General features: G+C 40.7%; 1 protein-coding gene across 3 annotated transcripts in view; it reads right to left on the bottom strand.

Annotated features, from left to right (window-relative positions):
• The window catches only part of LRRC8D (leucine rich repeat containing 8 VRAC subunit D), a 53,730-nt gene that overhangs the window by 15,186 nt on the left and 13,706 nt on the right, over window positions 1-24,838 (bottom strand). The window contains exon 1 of one of the 3 annotated variants that reach the window (XM_074906541.1): window positions 17,071-17,150. The exons of 1 other annotated variant lie outside the window; for it this stretch is intronic. The gene's annotated coding sequence lies outside the window, so the exon portion shown is untranslated. Of the gene's footprint in view, window positions 1-320; window positions 471-17,070; window positions 17,151-24,838 lie in introns of those variants that run through there. One more of the 3 variants, XM_074906540.1, reaches the window with a different exon arrangement.

Genomic DNA, 24,838 nt, shown 5'->3' with positions numbered 1-24,838 from the left:
TAAGCTGCCTTGATTAAAAAAAAAAAAAAAAAGCAGGTTTACAGCTCAGTAAATAGGCTGCACCCTCAGTTTTCAAATGCACCATCTCTCCAACTCTTTATGGGACAACAGTCAAACTATGTTCTGCTTAAATGTCACACAGCTTCTTTTCTTCCCAGGGAGAAGGGGAGACTTAACTCAAGCCAAGGGCTAGCTGTAAAGCCATGTCACAGGAACTACTCAAGATAACTGCTAAGCAGCCTCCAACACCCTTCCCACCATCCTGCCTCCCACCACCCTGCATAGACACTGCACAACAGATAGCCCACTCCCAACCCTACCTGCTCTTTATCAAGCAAAGAGATCTTCTACCCTTCTGACATCCTGGTGGATGGGTAACAACAATGGCATCTCACATAAAACTCTGATCAACAGATGAAGGATGACTTATTAATGTTACCACATTCCTGCCAAGCTTCCAATAGCTGAAATCTCCAGTGGTTTCATGCCAGGAAAAATGCCTGCAGCTGAAGCACTTATCCTCAAAGGGATTTATTTAAGTTTACTATATTTCTTTTTTCCTCTTAAACTTAAGCTGCTTTCTGTAAGAGGTAAGCTATTTACTTAGTCCATCTAGTCCCATAATAGTTTGGTTCAGGGCGTGTACTTCAATCTCAGTACTTTAGCAGAAAAAAAATTATGCTACAACACATTTTGGATGCTGTTTTGAAATTTTGCTGGTGAGTTCAGATCACCTCCTTCCTCTTTATGCTTTATTTTCTCAAAACCACATTCAAAATGTTGCCTTAAGAATAGAAAGAATATTCCAAAAGACTTGTTGCCTTCCTTGAGACTGCAGCATTTCTGCTCTAACAAGAAAGCTTCCAACACTGCAAAAAGGTTCAGGAAGGCTCAGTTGTGTTGCTTGCTGCCATTGACCAGAAGCACCAGATTCATACAGCCTTCAATTTAATATTTACTATTGCTAAATTTATATTATGATTTATCCAAACTCTCCAGTTGGAACTGTAACCTCTGCACTTTGGGCAGACAACCCTTGCCCCTGAAGGCTTACAATCTAAAACTGATTATTTGTTAGGCAATGACAAGCATGTTTGTTACTGTAAAATTCAAAGCAAAAAACCAAAACTCATCAGGCTTCCAGAAAAATAGAAAAAGTGGGATAGCAGCATGATTAAAAATATAATCAAACTTAACATTTTAATGCAATGTTGTCTTTGAAAAGGCTTAACATTATGTCCAGATAGATCCATTTACAGTTAGAGCATCCCAATATACTTAGCTGTACCCCTTCCTACTGGTTTGAGGATGATGGTATCTCAAAAATAAGGCACTAAACATAACAGCTCTCAAAATCTACCTTTCCAATGAAGCTTTCCAAGCATGTACTTCACTTCCACTCAAAATATAGAAAGGAGAAAATTTATTCAATCCCATCTACAGACAGATGCCACTCCTGCTTTAGCTCTTATCACCTTGACATGATTACTACAGCCTTCTCCACGCACTCACAATAACATTTTTGGCAGCCACCTTCACAGACATGCAGTCATGTACCATGTTACAGTCTGCCTTACAGCCAATATGCTATCTGCTTAGATGGCCAAATGGGGAAATCAGTCCAGAGGCAGCTTTTCTCATTCTGCAGGCAGCTTCCCCTTACCGCAGATACTTGCCATTTTAACTTGTTTTGGCAAGTTCACTTGAAGCAGCACAATAGCCACTCCATAGCTGCTACAGAAATAAAAGGAGAGTTGCTCTCTAACTAGAGGAAAACAAACCAGTCAGGTTTTGTTGTTGCCATTGTTTCAATAGACAGCCAGACCAGGTAATTTTCACATCCTCCAGCAGGCCCCAGTCAGGTCCCCAGGATGTTCTGTGCAAGCACAGGTAACCAGCAAGGCAAGTTCCAGATGTAGCACTAGCATCATACTGACCTGGGAGAAGGGTCCTTCCCTTCTAAATCATCTAGCCCTTCCAACAGCATGCCAAGATTTAAAAAAACTGGGGAAACAAAGTCTGAGCTTGTGCAAGCACATCACCACTGATTACAGAGTCCTGGCTCTCATTGTGCCTTCCACTGAGCATATGCAAGGCTTTCAGAAAGAGATGCATGCAATCCAGCCCTCCCTGCTGCCCTGGTGTCCTGTGCAGAACAAGGTGGAGACTCAGGACTTGTCCTAAGGCAAACTGTTCTTTAACATCAATTTCAGCAGTATTTCTATAGGCATGTATGATGGACAGGGCATCACCTACTCACATACATGAAGCTGGAACAATGAAGCAAATGTTTTATCTTGTAACAGTGCCAGAAAACACCAGTTCCAGTGCAGCGGTGGTGGAAGACAGGATAACCACAGTGTTCCTGTACCACAGGCGGGCAGAGACCTCTTCACACTCCCAAGTGATAAGGTGGCACCGCCCTATGGACCTGCCAACACCCCTCTCTTGGAACATGGTAGCCTGGAGGCAACCTGCAACTATCAGGGGACAGCAGGGACTACTTGAGCTTTGAGTTTGCATTTCAAATTGTTGACTCAACACAAAATGGCCACAAATTGCCCACACAGTGACCTATATCACATCACAGCTGAATACGAGTAATGTTCAATACACAAGATCTATTCATTAAGTTTGACTGGCACTATTTTAACAAGGATCTACTCAAGAACATTAGGATAACTAGCCAACTGCTTTATTTATACACTCCTGTTATCTCATCTGCACACTTGGACTACTGCCTGTGCATGTGGGTGTACAGCAATAATATACATGACTATATTCCCATAAACCATCAGTTAAGAGTTTAGGATTTGTCATGGCCAGACCAAAACATGAACAAAACCACCCCTTTAATTCATTAGAGTTTTGTAACAGCCTGTCTTTGACCAAGAATTTTGCCTGCAAAATTATGCCTTGTTTTTGTTTTGTTTTGTTTTTTAATAAGAAAAATGTTATCAAGGCCCAGGACTCTGATAGTTTTTGTTCACTTTTAGGCTAAACAGCAAATCTTTGTTTCAAGTTCCTCAAAGGCTAACAATAAAAAAAACCCAACTCACCTTCCTCATATAAAATCATCAAGAGACTTTGTATTAACAAAACATAATTAAATTATTCCTTTAAGCCTTCACTGGTTTCAGTTTCCCAAGAACAGAATTGCTTTAGGAAGACAAAGTGAAGGACCATTCTCTACCCCCATCACAAAGCCTGGGACACCCACACACAGCACCAATTGACCTTGCAGGACAGACCCAAAATGGTGACTTTAAGAAAGCTATTGCTGCAAGCTGTGAGTTTGCATGTGGACACAGCCATGCCCATGTTCACAGTGAAGTAGCCCTGGATCACAAGGCCTTTGCAGAAATAGAGAAGTTGGATACTTGCTCACCACATGTAAGCAGGCATGAGATGGCTGTTTGGATTGGAAACCAAGAGAAGGAAAAGCCAATACAACAGCTGGCTGGCAGTCAGACATCATTCTTTAGGCTTGATGGAAAGTTGTAGTCTTGTCCCAAGATTGGGCTAATGGCTTATTGTGCTGCTTGCTCTGTTATGAGTGGCAGAGCTACTACTGGATTAAAATGTTCTTTATATGACAGACAATTATGGCAATCCTGCTCCTGACTCATTAGGGGTGTCCTCTCTCTCATCATGCAATGCATCAGATGCCACTACCTTTCACAATACTTGCATTGTATGCTCTATGCTCCTTGTGAAGTGCTCAGCTCCTGGATCTTGGTCAGAGTTCCTCCGTATTTAATTTTTTTTTTTAAAAAGTGATTTTTGGACAAAGAGCTAGACTCTGCTAGCACTTGATATTTATATTGCATGAAAGGTTCATCTATATCAAAACCTTACTGAATTGTGCATTGTGTAATCCTGTCTCTAAAAGATTACAACTCAAAAAATCAGTTGAATTGCATCAGATTTCATACTGTATAAAATGGCAGAGTGTTTGAGGAAGGCACAGTTTCAAGCTTGACCAGTTACAAGAGGAAGAATTTTAAATCTATGCCATGGGCTAGAAATGGGAATAAATCTTTTATCTTCTACATTAGAAACACTCTGACCACAGGAAAAGTCACAAAGTGAAGATATCCTAAAAAAGTCTGCAAATATTAGCAGTGTGCTGGAATTATTCCTTAATACGTGACTCTATTCTGAAAAGTCATTTAACAAAGATATCATTGAAGGACATAAATTAGCAGGAAATTTTGCTATTTTCATGTGGGTGCACAATTCACAAAAAACCCTATTTTTCTGCAGTTACTGGAACTCTTCCTCACGGAGCGTAGCTCAGGTTTCCACATACAGTTAATCTGGGGATAACACCTCTTAGTGCTCTGCACAGATTTACTTGCTGAAGCTGGTCATATTCACTGATACTTGCTTTGGCAAATTAAGAGAAGTGAATTGTAATAAAGCTTTACTTCCAACCTTAAAGGGAGAAGATACAACTGGCTGTATATGTACAATAAACAAAATGAGTAATTGTGAAGTGGCTTTAAAACAAAGCCAAAACTCTCATCAAAAATTAAAACATTCACAGAGGTAAAGGCCAACAGGCTTAGACTACAAGATCTCAAGTTATATAAATAGGAGCAATAATGCTATTGTGACTCATTTATTAGGGAATCTTTACTGCCTTCAGTTAAAAAAAAAAATCATGTGATGGTAGCATGCTTGAAATTATCCAGTTTCATAAAATTTCTTGCTTCCGAGTTGCTGTTTATGAATCACTGCAATTTGAACAGAGATCTGAATAAAGATCCTTCTACCCCTCACTGCAGCACAGACTCAAAAGTTTATTAGCAATGAGCAAAAGCATAAGCAGATTAACATGAAATATTCAATTTTCCAGGTTAGACTTGCATTTAAGCTTTTTAATTAGGAGCTCTACACCTCTATAGTCCAAGACAAAGGTCAGCAAGGAACAATCAACCAGGTTATGTCACCACAGCCAGCTACTATAGTCTCCAGTCCTCCTCCGAGACAGCTGTCACTGGCAAAGCCACAACAGACTACAGATCTGATCCTCCAACTCCTGGATAAGGTCCCCCTGCCAACTGTAACACCATCTCACCAACTACCACAGGATAAACTATTTTTTCTTAGTAATTTAAGTCACTGAAAACCCACAAGATCTAAAACTATAAATTACCACAACCCCACCAAAAAACAGTATGTCCAAAACACAGCAGCAAAGTGCTGTTATTTCTCTACAGATGAAAATCAAGGGACTTCTAGTGTTTTCTTTCCTCTAATGCACAAAACCAAAACGCCAGCAGCATGTTCCTTGGTAGAAGCCCAAAGACCACTTAAAAGTCTCCATTTTCAAGTTGTCTTAGACTACATTACTTATTTCACTACTTTCCCCCCCCTCAAAGCACAATAGCAGCTTCAGTTTCCTCTACGATTCCCTCTGACTCTTGGAACTCCTGTGGGCAGACCAGAACACCAAGAGCTATGAATGCAGCTTGTATTTGGCATTAACTGAACATCTCTAATTTATGATTTACAATGACATTACAAAACGCACATATACACAAATGTGTCTTACGGATCAAGCCATCTTTCCACAGTTAGCAAATGATGCAATTTATTCAGTCATCACAGTCCAGATCAAACCAGTGACACTGTAAGACATCACGCTAGCAATACAATAGCATGTACTGAAGTACTACTGAAAACTCATTTAACAAATAAAATCCATCTCGTAAAAAAATCCCATGAGAGTCTTTTGCTGCAGTATATCATCTGTGTTTCAGACTCAGCATTCCAAAAAAATTAGCTTTTTGTACAACAAAGAATTTAACTTGTGTTAGAAGGACTGCATGCAGGGAAAAAATACGGCATTCATATAAGAGCCACAAAATACCACACTTATCAACTGTGCTTCCTGATGCAGCTCTTAAGAGCCAATTCATAGCATCTATGACTTGTAACATTGTATTTTCCTCTGTTCCAAGGTGCAGTAGCACTACTTGATGCTTTGCCAGATTAGTGCTTTATTAAACTAGACAGGCAGCCCAGGGAGGTAGGACTGAGCTGTTACTTTTATTCTTGAACAGAGCTTCAAAGGAAGTCCACTCACTGGTCCCATCTTTGATCCACAAATGGCATAACCACAAAATAACCATTCCCACCTACAAGGACAGAGATGCTAAAATGCTCGATCTTTTACATTTGCTCCAGTTTTGCAATTTTTATTGCATTACCATTCTTCTGATGTTCTTGTTTTAAGAGTTCCCTCCCTCTCTTTGCAATTCTGTAGATTCCTTTCCACCAGGACTCTTGGACAATGCCAAGTTGTGGGTCACAAGACATCCAGGAGATGACTGGTTTTGAGTATGTACATGTTTCTGTGTGGACACAGTGACAAACACAGAAGAGCTCTCTGCTCTTCAGATGACATCTCAGAAGCATACTGAGGCAGACACTGTCAACAAGGCTGAGGAGCTACTCCCAGTGCTTGAAGATCATGAAGAAGCATGAAACAACCCCCACAGTCATTATGCCTGGACTTATACCTCCTCATCAACAATTTCTGCCCATTAGTATCTACCAGATGCAACTGTCATACACGAAGTTGTGGGTGTGTCTGTATGTGCCTGCATGTAACCTTGGGAGGAAAAAAAGGAAAAGTAATTAAGACTGAAACATCTGTAACTCCCAGTTTAAGAACTTACTTCTCCAAAATAAGTGTCAAGAGGTAGTTAATAAATTGGAGGCTTTTGCTGGACAAAAAGCACAGCTAGGCCTTCTTCCTTACACATCTTAGATCTCCTTGCTTCATCCCATTCTTCTCCACTTCTGAAGACATCCATCCTCAAATGAAGACCGTACATTTTCTCTGCAGATCAATTACTTCAGATACAATGGAGGGACACTGTACAAGTATGATCTCTGAAAAACTGAATGCTCAAACCAGTTTATTACTCTGATCCATGTACATTCTGCTAGTAGATCAGCACGTATGCCCTGCAGTCACAGGGCATGCCACAATGACACATTTTAGCATGCAGGGTATGTTCTCCCTTTACCACCACCTCCGCTTTGTACACACACCCTCAGTGTTCCTTCAGCCAGTACTACGCTCCTTCTCATATTAAATTTAGAAACAGACCTCTGAATCACCAGTTCCTGTTGTTGAAAGTAGCTAGAAACAGATGTTACAGCAAACGAAGTTTCCTAGTAAACAATTATAATCTGCCTACTATGTTAAACCCCATTGTTTACAAAATGTTTTTAAACCCTAGAACAAGAGGTTTTATAGATTTATATGAAACTAAATAATTTCATTCCCTGAGGTACCTAACCCTTCCTTAGAATCATATTAATTCTTATCCATAACAGTATCATGCAGCAGCGAGTTCCAGAGGTTAATTGTCCACAATAATAAGAAAAAAAAATCCCTCAGTAATGTTACTTATAAACTCATTGCTTGTGAGCCTCTCACTGCACTTACTCCATTCCATTCTATTTTTCCTTGTCACTTCTTCAGATGTACCTTCAAGAAGAGGAACAGAAAGATATGAGCTACTACTTTGCAAGAGAAGAGCAGTACAGATTCCAAAACTGGTTATATGCAGCATAGATCAGTTCCAGAGAGACAAGCATGGTGTTCAGACAGCACTACACAAAAGTTAATCCACCCTGAAGAGAGGAATTGCTTTCTAGCATAAGCAGAGTGGAAATGCACCCATGTTTCCTGGTTTGAGTCCGTGAGGAACCATATGCATGATTAGGAAACTCTTGGCAACCACTTGTGGACTCCAATTTCTTCCATTGCTCTTGAAATATATGACAGAGGAACTCAGGCCAAGAGGCACAATCCATGTATATGCCTCACATCTATGTATGTATATACATATACATACACCCACACAATATGTACTTCCTATCAGAGACACCAGCTGGTACTCAAACGTTCAGCATATGAGAAGAATTTTGTTCTGCAGCTTTGTATAGTCCCATCTATGATATACTGAAGCCAGAGGGACACCACAGAACACTATACTCAATTAGTCCTGTATTTACCCCAGAGGACTACATGTAACTGTAAACCAAACCTTTGTTTGCCTAACATAACACTTCCAGAAAAGCTTTCAGCCCTGGGAACATTTTGGGTGGCATCCACCACTTTCATTTGTCATTTATTTGTTCCAGTGCTTACGTTCTCTCACCGTTACAAATGCATGTATTATTTCCAATTGCCTGATTTCAGCTCCTAGCCATCAGTTCTGGATTACAACTGTTCCTGCTAGCCTTTTAGCCTCCAGCATGTCCCTCAGAAGGTGCTTCCAGCCAGTTATCAAGTCACCCCATTTATCTATCAAGAAACAACAGAATGAGTTTTTCAGTCTCTCCTTGTGGTATCTGAACACCATCCAGCCTTCAGATATCCCCTCTGACTCTTTTCTGAACTTACTCCCATTTTCAACAGGGTGCTCATGACCCCAGAATCATCCACAATTCACCTTCTTTTGCCCATTTCCCCTCCTACTTATACACCCAAACTTATACACCTTTGCTGACCTACAAGAGGACAGTCATGTCCAGTTGTTTACTCACTGTACCCCAAGTAGTCTTCTCCCCAAGCTTCTATTCTGTCACTATATTGAAGTACAACACCTGCAGATGCCATGATCTTGCATTAGACTATATTAAAATGCAATTTTCATTGATACAGCTCACCAGGACATCCAGATTACTCTGTACAAGCTGCCTTGTCCTTGCTTACCACACTGCCTAGTGTGATATGCCCTGCCAGTTGTATCAGTACAGATCCTGTCCTTGTCTGTACTTGATTAAAAGGTTCAACACAATCTGGCCTCACCTCAATCTTTAAAACAGATTTCTAGGAGCATTCTCATTTGATAATGATTCACCACCAATGACTAACTTTTAAACATCAGTTTGTTCTTAACTCATTTACTTTTGCAATACCACATAGCGCTAACGTGTCAGGGCAGGAGTCCCAATGGGGTATGTCAAAGTCCTAACTGACTATCTCTGCTGTTGCTGAGAAAGGGAACTATAGACAGCACTTGGAAGGAGCCAGGGAGTAGTAGGGGACTGCAAGGGTTGGACTGTCTCCCTGCCCCTGCATGAGATGCCTTTTGAAGACACAGCTTTACTACACCTCATGCAGGTCCATCTCTCAAGCATAACTTGAGTTTCTGCCTTTGTTAAGACATTTCACTTGAAGTGACAGTCAGATATTAGTCTGTCTAATATTTTATCAATCGAATATTACATTAACTTTTCCAATATTTTGATGAGGATTAATGTCAAGCTAGCTGGAGTATGGTTAAATCTGTCACCCACTCTTCCCTTATCTACTCTAGCACAGTTAATTTTAAGACCCTCAATACCAACGGTTATTAAAAATTGTCTACAGGCTTGCAGACTTTTCGGCAAGCTCTTTAAAACAATCACAGTGCTGCTGATTTACATATGTCTATCTCTAGAAGGTAATAAATCTTTATTCATTAAGATGGATTTAATTCTCTGTTGGAATAGCATTCATTTTGCACTTTTCCAAATATGGAACAGTATTAACAAATATTTCTACTTTTCTCGCATAAGCTACTTTTATCCCCATCTAGTAACTGGAATTATTTACTTCCTAACACACCTGAGCTGTAGAAAATATGCAGAGTTAGTTCTCTAACTTACTTCCTAACTTCTAATGTGCACTAATCCTCAAGTATCCATTGTCCCCTTAATTATCGTATTTTGCTTTGAAATTTCTAAATGTGTCCTGAAGCCAGAGGGCAGTTAGTGCAGTTGCTGTCATTTTTCTTTAAACCAGATTTTCAGCTTTTGGACTACTTAGTATCTTCTTACAGATATCTCTGTTTTCCACTCACATTTTCCTCTCTACAATAACATCAAGTTCTCCAAGATAACAAATATGCTCTTTTGAAGCATTAAGTATACTTTCTTTTGGGGCTGCCCTGTAAGTAATTGGGTCACACTCGATGGTCCCAACTTCCAGCTGTGTGATACCCAAGTCCACAGTAGCTGTCTCAGCCAGACAGCTGAAACAACAGCTGACCTGCAATGGGCTGAGTTTCCAAGGCACTGAACACTTCCCCATTATGCCAACAGGATGTTCAGCACCTCAGAAGCAACAAAACAAAACAGTGCATAAAGGGAAACAAACCTGTATCTTTGCCGATTAGCCATTTCAGACACCTCAAAAAGCATTTTTAAAAAAACCTATATTTATTTCTCATATTCTTTGACTGTAAGGGCAAGGCATTTACCAAGTTACCAATTTGGTGAGTCATCCAGACTGGACAATAAACACATTCAGGCTTCTTCTCATCAGCCCGACCCTCAGTCATGTTAACAGCTTCTGCACACTACCAGCCATCTGCTGCTTGTTTGATGAACAATGCAAAATGAACTGACCTCAGTCCTATCCTAATGTGGCACTACCACAGAAACGGCAGTGCTCCTCAGCAGCCTCAGCAGAGAAGGAAAGCAGTGCAAAGCACATGCACTCTAAGCATAGCTACAACAGTCCTTATCTGCCTAAGGTGGATGCATCAATACTCTACCTGGATTTGCACATGCAGTCAACTGAACTTTAGTACAGAATCAGTCCTTAGCTTCTAGGACCAAGTCTTTCACATAGCAATAAAACTTAATATATTCAGCAAGAAACCCACAACATTTGGTTTTGTAATTGCCACAGCAGTAGGAAAAACTTTCAGAACCTTCCAGTTTCACAACTTTATTTAAATATATATGCTAACTATTCATACACACTGATCCTGGAAGTGTGGTGGTAGCAGTCTACTGATGTAATTCTACTGTTCAGCATACATGATCGACTATTCCACACAATCAGGAGCCCCACATGGCTCCTGAAGCACATACCTGCATGTATTTAGAGTAGAAATTTCTTATGATGTTTAGAAAAAGTCTAAATTCAGTAGCTGAAACAGAAATAACCTGGGTTCTTACTGTATATCAGCCACTGCAACTTATTTTGCACAACTGAAAATGAATAAGGAGGAACACATACAGTAGTTCAGTCATTCTTCCTCTTAACAAAACAGCAAAATGTAGAGTGAAGAAGGGGGAAAAAGACTGTAGCAGTACATTAAAAAACAAAATGGAGAGCCCTACACATATCTTCTGACACAAATTCTCCCTAAATTAGTCTGCATAGACAGTTTAGTCTTAAGTGTACACTCCCTGTGCTGTCCCCTCCTCTCAGGCTTGAAGTAAACATAACTATGTAGGTTGACAAAAGCCTCACATACTAAAACATTCAGACTTTTTCTACTATCCAGATTTTGCCAAAGTTCCCTGCTTCACGCACATATCTAAAAAAGCTTTGTATGGGATGGGAAGAATCTCAAGTTTGGGCTTGGAGTCCAAGATTTGCTGAGAGGGCTTGTACTCCTCTAACTTCCTTCATCCTCCTCCCCATCAGCCTAGAAAGTCTCACAAGAAATCAGCAGCTCTACCCACCTAAGTACATTCCATTCACTACAAAAGATCAAATATGTGACCTAGAAGTTTCTACTGAAACTCTCAGTCATCATACAGTTAATGACAGCTTTAAGATGCCATAACAGTGTTTTAAAAGTCTAACAAAAAGACTAAAGTCAATTCACATTCCTCTCAATTTCTGTTTAAGGTTAGCAGAGTCTGAAGGAGTTGCTTGCATATTAAATCCAAATGAAAATACAGTAACTTTAAAATACAAGTGCTACTCCTGACTAGTAATACATCTGCATCCACATAAACCCTCCCAAATCCTTAAGAACAGCCTTCCTATATAAGATAATCCACTTTGAGGCTCTGTCTGCATAAGGCACTCTGCATTACTACTTAAGAGACAAAACCCATACAAATTAAAAAATTGATTGAATAAACAGCTAGAGACCCTCTTCAGATGCTCTTTTCCAGAATCAGAGAGGGTAGGGCAGTTGAAGCAATTAACTTTAAATTCACACCTTCAGCTGACTCAAACAATTTCTCAATTGCATGTTAAGACAAGCCCTTAACTCCAGAACCACACACAGGATTTACTTGGGAGTAACTGTCCAAAATATCTCCCTTGGGAGACAGGCCCAGACAACACAAACATGGGGATGCTGGTTCAACACCAAACCACTCTAAGAAGAATGCAAGAAACCACACAATCAGAAAACCTTGAAATCTGGTAAATAAATTCATGACCATCTATTTGCCAGGTTTGTTTTAGAGAAGCATTTCCAACAGGCACCTAAGCCTTGGTTTGAAAAGCCTCTTATTCTGATACAATTTTCCAAGACTGCTTTCCATTCCCTCCTTCCCTGTTCCATCCCTACCCTTTCTCTGCAAGCTGCATCCCCCGGCTGCTCTTTCCCAAACCCTAAGCCTGATGCCCCAACAGCTGATACACAGGGCACAATCTAATAAAAACGTGGCAGCCCCTTGTAAGATTTCAAGCATCACCTGAATACAACACAAAGTAGCCTGGAATAGGAATTGCAGGTTCAGATCCAGCAGAGAAGTGCTTTGATTTCGGATGTTCCCTCCCCCACAGCTAGGCTCTCATTGTTTTTTCCTGGGGATACATTTTCAGATCAGAGCCACGGCCTACTGCAGATACAGATCAGCTTTGCTCATCCCACAGTTCTCTGTCACTGACAAAAAATAGCTGTAGAGAGTGAGGAGATTTTCAGCTGTTTTCTTCTCCAGTCCTCTCTAGCCACTTCCTCTGTCTTTGTCCTCTCCCTTCAGCTTTTATACCTTGCAATAAGGGAGAAGCCATTTTCTCATGTTCATGGCTTGATGTCAGTTAACTGTTTTCTTTCTCTATGGAGCCAGTAAATCCCCAGATCTGCCTTTGAAACAAATGTAATAGTAGCCACAATGTTCCAGCAGCACCCTCAATGACATGTTCACCAGGCTTTTAACGGAAGAGCTGAAAGAAACTGGCATCTTACTTGTTTCCTTACTGAAGGCAGCCCAGAGAAGCAGCCAGAGCCAAACAGGAGTGGTTCGGATAGATGCTTCTACTAGGTACCACTCATACTCCACAGGACTGAGAAGAACCACCGGAGAGGGACACTTTCTTAGACTGGATAACAAATAGATGGTTTTAAGACAGCTGGAAAGCATGTAATAAACTATTCTTCAGTTTTCTCATAAACAGTAACTTTATTCTCCCTGAAACACTGATCGACATTTGATCCTGTTATGAACAATCCTGAGGCCTCCCCCACAAAGCATCTAAGCTGCATCACATTAAAGCTGTTCCTTTCTCCTTGCCTCTAGCATATTCTGAACATGTAAACAACTCTGCTGTGCACACAAGCAAAGGCACAGCTAGCTAGTGAAAGCCGCAGCACTAAGGGCACCACAGGAACCCATCCAAACCTAATAACCCATTATTTTCACAGGGCACTGTATTTATTACTAAGAAGCCAACTGCTATTAATGCAAATGTACATTTAAAAAATGATCCCATTAGAAAAGCTGAAAGAATATTAGAGTATTACTTTTCATGGATAGTTATGTTTCACAGGCTTTGCTACCCCCATAACCCAAACATAAAAGAAGTCAGGCTGAATGATGGAGGAATTGTGACAAGACTAGGAGAAAGGCAAGTGTCAGAAAATCCAAGCAGGCTTACTGTCTGAGGATATCTCAGCTGATGTGACACCACCAGACGAGTAATGTTCTTGTGGCCAAGCCTGAACACCTATAGGGACTATTTCCAGTTCAGCTTTAAAAAAAAGAAGAAAAAAATCTCACTTCTCACCTATTCAGCAGGGAAGTAATTAGCAGGAGATACACTGTTACAAAAGTTACCAAAGTTTAATGCAAAACCATTGCCTAGCCACTATTTTATGTATGTTAACTCTTGCTTTACAGGCTCTGGCTGAAGCGAAGCATACAAGGCAAGATGCCCTGGTGAGCCCTGCTCGCTGGGTTAAGTTTGAACAGACAGATGCACCCATTCTGCCACAGAATCCCCTTACAGCACCATTGCTCAACCCACAAAACTCTCTCTGCAGGCAAGTCTGCAAGTCGGAAAAACTAAGGTCTGGAGGAAACAGGTCATCTCTGACCCCTATCTCACACGTCCAAGGGTTCTTCCGTGATCCCACAGGAAAAGCAAATGTAACTGCAACTACTTCTGTTTAAGGCCTTCTCTGCATTAGGTGGTTTCCAACAGCAGGAATCCAGAGTGAAGCAACTCTGGAGTTGTGCCCTGGACACAGCTGCACTGCCAGGCTCAAACACCAGGATCTAGAGCACACCAGAGTGCCTTGGGACATTTCCTTCTGCACAGTGCACAGTGTTTTGCCTCTTAGGTTAAAACAGCGCCCAGTGATTTCTCACTGTCCTCCTGTCCACACCTACTCTACAAACTGGAGCAAATCAGTCATGTCCCAACACCCACTAGCTTCCTTTGGCTTACTTCACACATTCAAAAATGTCACTCTATGAATTCCAGACCCTGCTTCTTCCTTCCATGATGCTAGTCACACATATCCTTCTCCCCTCCCACTTCTTGTCAAATTCCACTGCCCATACTGCCACCAGAGCAAGTTTTATCTACTTGAAGCCACGAAATCATCAACTTCTTCCCAGCACCCCTCAATAACAAATTGCTTTCCTGTCCTCCTCTCTCTACAACCCAGCAGGTGAACACCCAACCCTGTCCTGCTCATGACATTTACCCAAGAAGGTTTCACTGGAGTAAAACAAGCATTCAAGGTTTAGTTTTATAAGTAAAATCGCATATCTTTCCCTGCAGCTAAAATTTCTTCATCATCCTCACGTTTCCCACTTTCAATCTTTTTAGCACAAATTAAAGAGAAAAAAGCCTTCCCCATCCATATTTTCTGCCAAGGCAAATGGTTGTTTTATTATAAAAGACAAACAGCCTCTTTTCACAAAACTAACTGGATTCTAACTCCAATGCTATCCTTGTAAAGCAGTCCTGCACACTCTCTTTTTCCAGTCTAAAAACCTTACTCAGTGTAACTCCGCACCACACGATAACTGTTATGAAGATTTTATACAGCAGTGCAACGAAATCTTAACTTCTGACTAAGGTAAATTAAAGTTCACGGTTAAAGTAGACCAAAGTGTATTGCTATCTGCAAGCTGGAAAATTTAGACAACTCTTCACAGACTCAGGCCTTGAAAAGTGCAAGGTTCAGCTGCTGCACCCTATGTATCTGACAAAATGCAATGTCACAAACACCAGCACCAGAAGGTTGTAGCTACATCTCAGTGACAAATACCTGATAGCCATCTCCTTTTTGGAGAAGTCATAATTTAATGACTAAGGGGACCATCGAACTGAAAATGTGAAGCACTTCAGGTTTAAATTACTAGTGATAACAACACCTCAAGTTAAAATTATTACATGTTTTCATTCACCTTTCATGCTAATAAATAAAAATAAGGTCAGAGAGTGGCTTTTTGCACACTGTAGGCAAACAAATGCCCTGACTTATATTCACCATGCAGTAAACATTCAAGATTCACAACCAAAAATGCCTAGGACTGCACATGGTTTTAATAAAAAGACAAAACCCAGTTTATTACCTCTTCTAGGATCAGAGCCACAAGACCTACCTTGTATCAAAGATCTGCCGCAGACAGGAGGACTCAAAGGGTATCAGTTTACATCTTAAAGGATTCCAAAAGCTTGCTAAAGCTTTCATGCCTTTCATGATTGACCCCCTGTCTTTGGCCTACTGCAGCTGAAAAACTCCTCAAATAGAGATTACTTATGCTAGTTTAACTGAATGCAAAGGGCCAGTTTTGAGTCATCCCTTCAGGGTGACAGCATTCTCTACTTTTACCACTATCCCAGCATATAAAGACAAAAAGGTACCATGGACCTAGGGTTTCCTGTTAGACACTCAGCTCAAACACAAACCTGTAGAAATATAAGGCCTTGACTGACAAATGCCTACTGAGGAAAAGCAAATGAACCTGTATGCAAGAGCATACAAACACTGAAAAACTGGAATACCTTTACCCATGAAGCACCTAGCACACCAGTGCAACTCAAAAAGATTATGAAGCAAGTATAATTAACCCTAACACAGAGCAAAATAATGGGAACATTTGTCTCTTTCAAAGTGCTGTAACCTCATCAAAATGCTCGAACCAAATTTGACATTTATATCTCTATAAATAACATGTAAGTGAAAGCAAAGAAAAAGCAACATTTGCACTTCAGGGAAAGACATCAAAACAAACATGTCCATAGTACTTAAATGCTAAACTACATGTGGGAATCTGATGATCTTTTGAATGGCTGAAAGCTGGGACACAGAGGAAAAGGCTTCTTGTTTTAAAATTAATTATTAATCAGTCTTTTCAACCATCAAACCCCTGCAATGACTCATCCACTTTCTTTACCAAAGTCTAAACTGTTATGAGAAGACTGCAATTCCACTGGAACATTACCCTCCTGAGTGCAATACTTAACCCTGCATATGAGAAAGGATTTAGTAGGTTCATTCCTCTCTCCCACAAAAAGATCATGTTCTCATTGAACCTGGAAAGAAAAATCACAAAAAAACGCATAATGCAAAACAGTATTTAGAATTTTCACATTGAGAGAAACAAGAGAAGATAAAGTCCATGTCAGTTTTTCATAGCAAAGCCATTATTTTTCTGGTGACAGTATGCACTGCAAACAATAAGAGAATTAACATCATCAGAAATCCTCAATAATCATGTCATTAAACGATCCAATTCTTTTTACACTCACAGACAGTTCCTACTGTCTGTAATGGAATTTAGTTTTATGGAAGTATGTCTTGATAGGAGTTGCTTTTTAAACTTACAAATTAAGAACTTGATCCCATACCCCACGACCATGTAAACCTTTTTTCAGAGTTAACAGCTCTACTAAATAAATTAAGCTGCAAGACTGGAGCTCAGTTGGCGATCCTATGTACAGAGCTTGCTCTTTTCCTGCGCTAAAATTATATCAGAACATTACAACACATTTGCATATCTCCCACACATGCAACTTTCTGCCAGCAGTAACAAGACGACATCAAGGCTTGGAAAACGTACCAGAGATAGAACAAGAGGGTGGAGTTTCCTGCAGGAACACCCAGACTGAAGTCCAGCAGCTCCCAGGGAAGGTGCTGCCTTTCTACTAGCCCGATGCCTTCCTATCAGGCTGCCACTTATCAGTGTCAAATGTGAAACTCCACCCAGGAAACAAAAAGCTTCCTATTGCTTCTTCCCTCTTCACAGCCTCCTGACTACTATCAGGAAGAGTGGTATCACTCCATCCTTTTTCCATGGGAATTATTTCCATTTTTCCCTTTTACTATGTTCAGCCTTGGAGCTACAGTGGAATAGGAGGAACAGGAAAAAAATCTGCTGGGTTCTCTCTACCCTAGTCTCATATGGTTTTCCTGGGAATATTTCTAGTGGCAGCCCACACTGCTGCCATTGATTTTAATCGTGCAGAAGTAACATGAAATTTACATGGCTCTTGTCAGCTTTTCAGCCACACAAATTTTGCAAAAACATCGATTAAAATAATCAGACCTTCCACCTTTAACATAGCAAAGCTATAAAAAAAATTACAGGTAGCAGATCTCCTGAGAGAGTTTGATTTACATATTGGTGTACAGATATTTTCAGAAAAGCTTTTAGTTAAAAAATAAAAATGACAACAGTGCTGAAGACTTCTGGCACCTTACCTCCTAAGCTGCCAATATAAAAAAAATCTGAAAAAACCCCAAACAACTGACTCGAGTAAAAAGAAGTAATAAAAAGTTACTCTTAATCACAGGAAAATACCTGACCTGTCATGAATGAAGTGTTATTACTAAGGTGTGAGAATAAGCTTAAGGGATTTTGAAAGTCAGTAGTGGAATCCAGCATCACAATTCAAGGTGTGCTACATACTAGAAATTGTAACTTGAATGCTCAAGTTGTGTGGAGCCACACATGGCCTTCTGATTCTTTCCAGTGGCCTATTTTTCCCAGTCCCGCCCTAGTATGGCATCCCAATAGCAAAGCTGAGTTAAAATGCAAGTAGAACAATCTGAAACACAGGCAAGTCTCAAATACTGTGCAGGAAAAATTGAAAACAAGCCTATAGAAGTCAGACAGTATAACAGTAACAGGCTAAATACAATACTCCCCAAAATGATTAATAATCACTTATTGATGATCATGTTAAGACAGCTACAGGGAAAGTGGCTTTGTACCATGGTTTGATAAAGACCCAACCACAAAGAAATGAAATAATCAAAAATTATGTTCACTAATATCAAATCAGCCCAAGTACACACCACGCACATGGGGATAAGATACTACTGTAGGAAGCAGCCTTTCTGACACCAGCACACTTATGATCTAAATTACCACGGACTAGGGAACGGAAAAATGCAGAACCGCATGAAAGGAAGGCAAACCCTGCTTACAAAATAGCAGTGAGTCAGCTCCTGAAGACTGGTCTATGACTGCTCTGAAAACAAGATGCACATTCTTTATGTGCCCTCCAGTTGTACAGAATGAAAACAAGACCATCCCCTAAACACACTTCTAATATCGTAGATGATATTTCAAAAAAGGTGCCAAGAAACATCAGTAACACTGTTTAACCCATTCAAACTTCGAAAACATTTTCAATCAGTGCTGACCCACACACCCTTTTAACCCTGTACACATCTATCCATGTTTGGTGAATTTAATAAGCAAGAAACACTCATATCCCTGGCCTCAGATCAATCAGGAACAGCTTATCTTGGGGATACCTCCAACTCTAAAAGGTCATTGAGTTATTTTTAAGAGAATCTCTTGCTAAAATGCCATGACCCTTTAGCCTGCCTAGTTCCATCATCTGTGATCTGACTGTCCAGAAAGCCAAGAATAAGCTCCAAGGCCTTTTGTGACAAGTTGTGAAACTCAGCTATTTAATACCATAAGGAACACTAAGTAACATGACTACTCCAAACATTTATTTGGAGAACACAACTACATTTGTCCTCATTCAAAAATCAAAGATAGCTGACGAGTTCTCATAACACATCTTCCCCTTCGCAAGTGCCCTTGGCTGCAAGCAGCTCTCTCCTTGACCACAGTATAGCTCATTTTGTTGTTGTTTAGGGACTATCTGGAGGCTTTCTGGTCTTCCACTCTTCTTTGTTTTCATTGACTGGGTCTTTTCCTGGTATAATGACTATTTCTGAAAAAAAACCCAACATATATATATATATATATACACACACACACTCAAAGAATTACTGTAGCACACATGCAAGAAAAAAATAGGTCAAATAAGACAGCTCTATCAGTACTACTTTGCTGACCATTATTAAAACAAGTGCTGGCCACTGAATATCATTCCATACACTGAATGGAAGCACCCTGTTGAACCCCTCTCTGAACAACAGTAACCTTGAAACCGGCTCATTTCAGAGAAAGGATGATAGGTTGTTTTTTCAGGTGTTGTTCTTGCACACTGAATCCCTCTGCCAGACACTGCAGTTTATCATTGCTAAACACTTACATTGCGGAAGTACCTAGAGGCCTCAAGTACGTCAGAGCCTCAGCATGCAAGGTACAGAATACATGCATAATACTTGACAGCCCTTGCCTCATCATATTTTTCTATTTCAAGTGTTTGTCTTCCCACTAACACAGCTATGTGAGCAACCCACGCAAGTAAAAGAAAATGACACTGCAAAAAAACACCCAAGTTCTACCAACGATGTATGTAAGTGCTATCCAACATACAAGGAAAACAGAAGTAACCCTACCCCTCATTAGGATACTGCATAAAAAGATCTATGTAAATGTCAAAGCAAAGCAGATTTGGGGCTTTTTAGGTTGGCATACCTCCAGATGATATAACAAAGACAAGTGGCTGTTGAAACAAGCTTTGGTAAATGCTTATGGATGAAAGCTTCAATTCTCATTTTCCCATTCCCTACAACCTTTTAATGAAAGACAAAGATTCTCAGTTGTTGCCTTCAGACTGAACCCTGGTTGAGACAGAGCAGGGGTGCAAAACCAAAACAAAAAAAAATTACATGAACTGTAGAGAGAGAAACTACAGAGCGCTAAAATCACATTTGCATATCTTAAATTAGTTGCATTAAAGATGGACAAATATGCCATAAATCTGAAATTACGCTAAACAAGATGATGGAGTTCTTGGCAACCTGAGTATTTTACCAAGCTGACAGCCAGTTATCCCAGATTCTCTCAGTCTAAAAACATATACCAGGACAGTATAATCCAGAGGAGGAAGGGACCAATACATTCCCATAACATTACTCATGTTTTTTGTTCCATGCTGCTGTCCCTTCTGATACCTCTATGCTTCATCACCACCCACCTCTGCCTTTTCCCAAAACTTTATCCACACCCTGCAGAGCTTCCCTGCAGCTCTCCATCCCATTCCCTCAACTGAAAAGGAAATACTGGCACTGCTATGGATCCTGACTGCATGTCACCACCAATCAGCTGCTGCCCAGACACTAGGGAGTACACAGACTTAGGAAAAAACAGCCATTACTCATCAACTCAAAGGTAACTTGACATGGGACTGTCTATCACAGCCCATCGCTTCTTGCATCCAAAGATAATTCCATGCAACAGCCACATTTCCACAGCCCTCTCCATCTCCCCCATGCCACAGCAATGCCTGCTGCTCCCAACCTCCAACAACACTACCGACATCCCAGCCCAGTGTCAAGGGAGGCAGCGAGCCACCACACGACACGACCTGCCAAAAAGGCAAGGCATGCGGGACTGCCAGATCCAGTTGCAAACTACCGCCAGACCCCAGCCTGTAGCACTGATGCAAGAAACAAGCTGAGGGTTTTTTGGGTGGTGGTTGAGCTTTGCCTCTAAAGCCCCAAATCACCATGCTGCTTCTGTAGAAAAGACTGAACAAAACCCTTGGCAGTGTTCTCCCTAACTACCACAGGACTTCAAAACAACACATGGTGGGGGGGTGGGAAGCAGGGGCTATCTGGAATTTTCTTTTTACAAAATTTATTTTCATGGATTTTTTTTTTCCCCCCTAACATTTCAAACACCACTAATGTTAACATTCATTAAGTTCCTTACGTAATTACTTGAACTGCCCATAAAAATTGTTTTGCAGCCTGCCTGGAAAAACATTTTACTTCAAAAGGTAACAGATTCAGTTTATGAGCAGAAAAATCACATTTTTTTTGGCCAGCTCCTGCAGAACATAAGAGCTAAGGGAATGGGAAAAAGACTGATGCCTTATTCACCAAATCAATTCTAATTACACATAGAAAACTTTTCCACAGCTTCCAGTAATATACCAAGCAAGAGCTACTTCACAAAATGCAAAGTCAGATAAGTGGAAAGTTTGGGAGTTTATTGCTCAGCAACAAAGGCCAGGATTTTATATATCCAATCACCGGAGGCATTGGAATGTTATAATTGCAAGCAAACTCTAGCACTTGAAATAATAAAATTAAGAGAAATGTATTATTTATTTAAATGTAAAATTTTTCTAAAAGAGGCCCATAAAAAGCTGTGGACAGAGTAACACAATATTACAGCTAAACCACAGCAGCACTAAAATAATTGGGCAACAAAGAGCTGTTTACTCATTTTTTCCCTTGCAAATGTCTCTCTCCCCCCATCTTTACTGTTTGAGGCATCAGAAAATAATGTCACCAACTTCTTATGGTATGTTCTTTTCATCAAGAGGTGCAAATATAGCATTATTAAACATGTCAGGTCCATCTACACAAGGAAAACCAGGTCTTGGAAAGGCCAATTTTTCCCCATCCCAGCCCAATCCCTTCTGTGGTTTCTCAGTTGTTGTTTTACTTCCCTGTGAAACTAAGTCACGTATGGAAAAGGATTGGCATACCTTACCCTTTGATGCTGAATCTCACTATGCAGATTTGGAGCTCCAGTGTTTGCAGTCAGCCTCTAAGAGAACAAGAACATTGTGATGGTGCTCCCTTTTTCAAGAGCACATCACCTACCAAAGATAAGGGACAAAGCTTGAGGGAACAACCACGTGTTGAGAATCACTTCTCATCTATCAGAAATGCACCTTCTGAGATTCCAGTTGAGAACTGAGAGCACGTAAATATTTCAAAATAATACCATGTTGTGTCAAAACACACAGCTAAGATTACCACAGCCTACTGAATTTGATACACATCCAGTAGGAAACAGGTCTATACACATGAAAACACGCAACATGACATTACTCCACTGAAGGTTTAAAGAGAGCACCGCTGTGTTTTGACCCTGCTCAGATTTTTCTCTGATATAGCAAGTTTGCTGACAAACACCCATGAGCGCAATCTCCTTCCTCTCCGTGCTGCCGTTGGCACCACTGCTTGCAGCCAGGCCAGGTTCAAGCTCGCAAGACAAGCCGGCTAGAAGCAGCTCAGCTCACAGATGCATGGCTGCAGGGACTGGCTTTTGCTAGCAGTAACAGGCACATCTCCTGCCTCAGCAAAGAAATATGGGAGCAAAACCAGTGGAAAAAATCATTTAAGTAGGTCTGGTTTTCAGCTTCTGTATCTAACATTAACATTGAAAATTCTGCTGGGAGGACAGGAAGAAAGAAAAGATAACCTGACATGAAAACTGTAACATTGGAGCGAGGTACACAGAAATCCTTTTCATTGCAAAGAAGCGGTCAAAATTATATCTATATCTACACCAAAGGAAAAATTTACTTCTGCCTTGAGGCAGCCTTGGCAATAACATTGCTGCAAGCAAAACAGTTTATCAGTTGGGGAGAAATTTAAATCCATTTCATTTGTCAATTAACAACCTTCTAATTACTGCTTCTGGTATTGAAACACACATGTACATATGAGGGAAACTGCCCTTGCTCTCCGATCCCTTCACTGTACCTGGTCCTGGCAGGGAGGGAACAGTGCCTGCAAGTGGTGCTTCCTCCGCTGGCCAGGTCCCCGCAGGGTCTCCTGGCTCCCCTTGGGCACACAGCAGGTCCCTGGTGTCAGCTGGAAGCTGGCTGGCACCAGCCGCCACGATGCAGGGCAGCCCTGCCCTGCTCTCCTCCCTCACTGACAACACTGTGCTAACCGTGGCCAATACCAACATCGATATTACTCAGTACGGAGCAGGGAGCCCCTACAACATGGCAGGAGCTTCCTCAGTATTACATTAGAAGTCAAACTGCAGGCAAATGTCCAGGAAAGTCTGCCATTTGCAACACGGCTGGAACCAGCACACCCTCCCCCAGAGGCTGGGGGACACTGAAACACACAGCTCTTCAGGACTTCATCTTTTGTCTGCCCTTTGGTAGCCACTGTCAAAAAGTGATCTTGATTTTGTCAAAAATTGATTTTATTTTCACAACTGAGCTACTCCCAGTCTCACCCTCCACCTCTGCCACAAGCTCATACAGCTCAAACACATGAAATACAAAGGACCATTGGCACAAGCTACAGCTGGCACTCACTCCATGAACAGATCAGAGCAAGCTGACAGGTTACCTCCTAACATTAAGCTTGGTATCAATACACTTTTGTAATTAACTCAGAGGGAGCTGATGCACAGCAAGTAAATACGTCAGATTTGCTTACCTCTGGAGAATGAACAGTCTTACACCACACAGAGGAGCTACATGCCAAAACACCAGTAAAGCAGGACACAAGAAATGAAAGTAACTAAGCAAATCCATACCTTCCATGGGTCCCTTCATTCCTACTTCAAGAAGAAAGTCAGCATTGCCACTTATTATGTGTGTATAGTAAACAAATAGCTTATACAGACAAGTTGTTCTTAAAACAAATCAAAAGCACATCAGTGAAACGTGATCTAAAATAAACCAGTTATGTTTGAGGATATCACTATTTCCCCTGGCGCTTCAGGATTCTGCAGCTGCAGAAATTCCTCTAAAAAAATTCAAGAGAGTTTAAAGCTTATGCTCCCACGAAAGAGGTTTCCAGACACAAATATATTATATCTATACATATGCACTCTATCACAGTAACCAGACCAGAACACTCACACAGGAAAGCCCCTAGCCACACTTTCATGTTCTTCTGATTTAGTTGTATCAGCCAAGACACTTTTTTTCTTGCTTCCCAACTATGCAAGCAAAAACCCTTCTAGTGGCTGTGAATTTTTTCTACCTGTAGAAACTGTTCCTTTCATAGGATCTGTTTTAAGCAGCACCAGCAGAAAAATTCCTCTCATAGCCATAGGGGCAGCTCAGGAGGAAGTGGCAAGACCGGGTAATGAAAGTGTGCACACAGGAATGGTGAAGGCAAAGGAGAGCATTGCATCAGTCTAGCTTACATCCACAGAAAAAGGGAGGAACTAGCAACTGCCATCACACCAGTTTTGTGCCAGCAAAAACTCAACTGCAAAATCACAATCCTACTACAAGAAGTAACAGCAGTAGAATTTTGCACATAGGTCAGACTGACCAACTTTACTTTGAGACATGGCATTTTGTTTTCTATTTTAATTTTTGTGCCCTGCTTAGTGTATAATGTATAATCTTGAAAAACAGACTGCCTGAAAACATAAGTGCAAGTCATTCCATTTATGTCAAGTAGATACTAATCCTATTACCCCCCAAGGAGATCATTAAGTGTCAGTTGGGTTAACTGTTTCACTACTGATAAGATACATATCACTATTTCTTTGCTAAAACCTATCTCGAAACTCCAAACCATCTGTAAAGGCCTCTGATAAGTAAAACCATCCATGTACCCTATCCAGGAGTAAACAACCTCTCCACTCTTCCCAATGAGCATCCTTATAACACAGATTCATCCTGATTACATCAAAAGTACTCAAAATTAAGAATAGAGAAGTATAGGTTAGAAAA

Source organism: Athene noctua, chromosome 5, assembly GCF_965140245.1.
Source record: "Athene noctua chromosome 5, bAthNoc1.hap1.1, whole genome shotgun sequence".
In the NCBI taxonomy this organism is placed as follows: domain Eukaryota; kingdom Metazoa; phylum Chordata; class Aves; order Strigiformes; family Strigidae; genus Athene; species Athene noctua.
The sequence above is the reverse complement of the archived record's forward strand: the minus strand, read 5'-3'. Positions and strand labels throughout refer to the sequence as shown.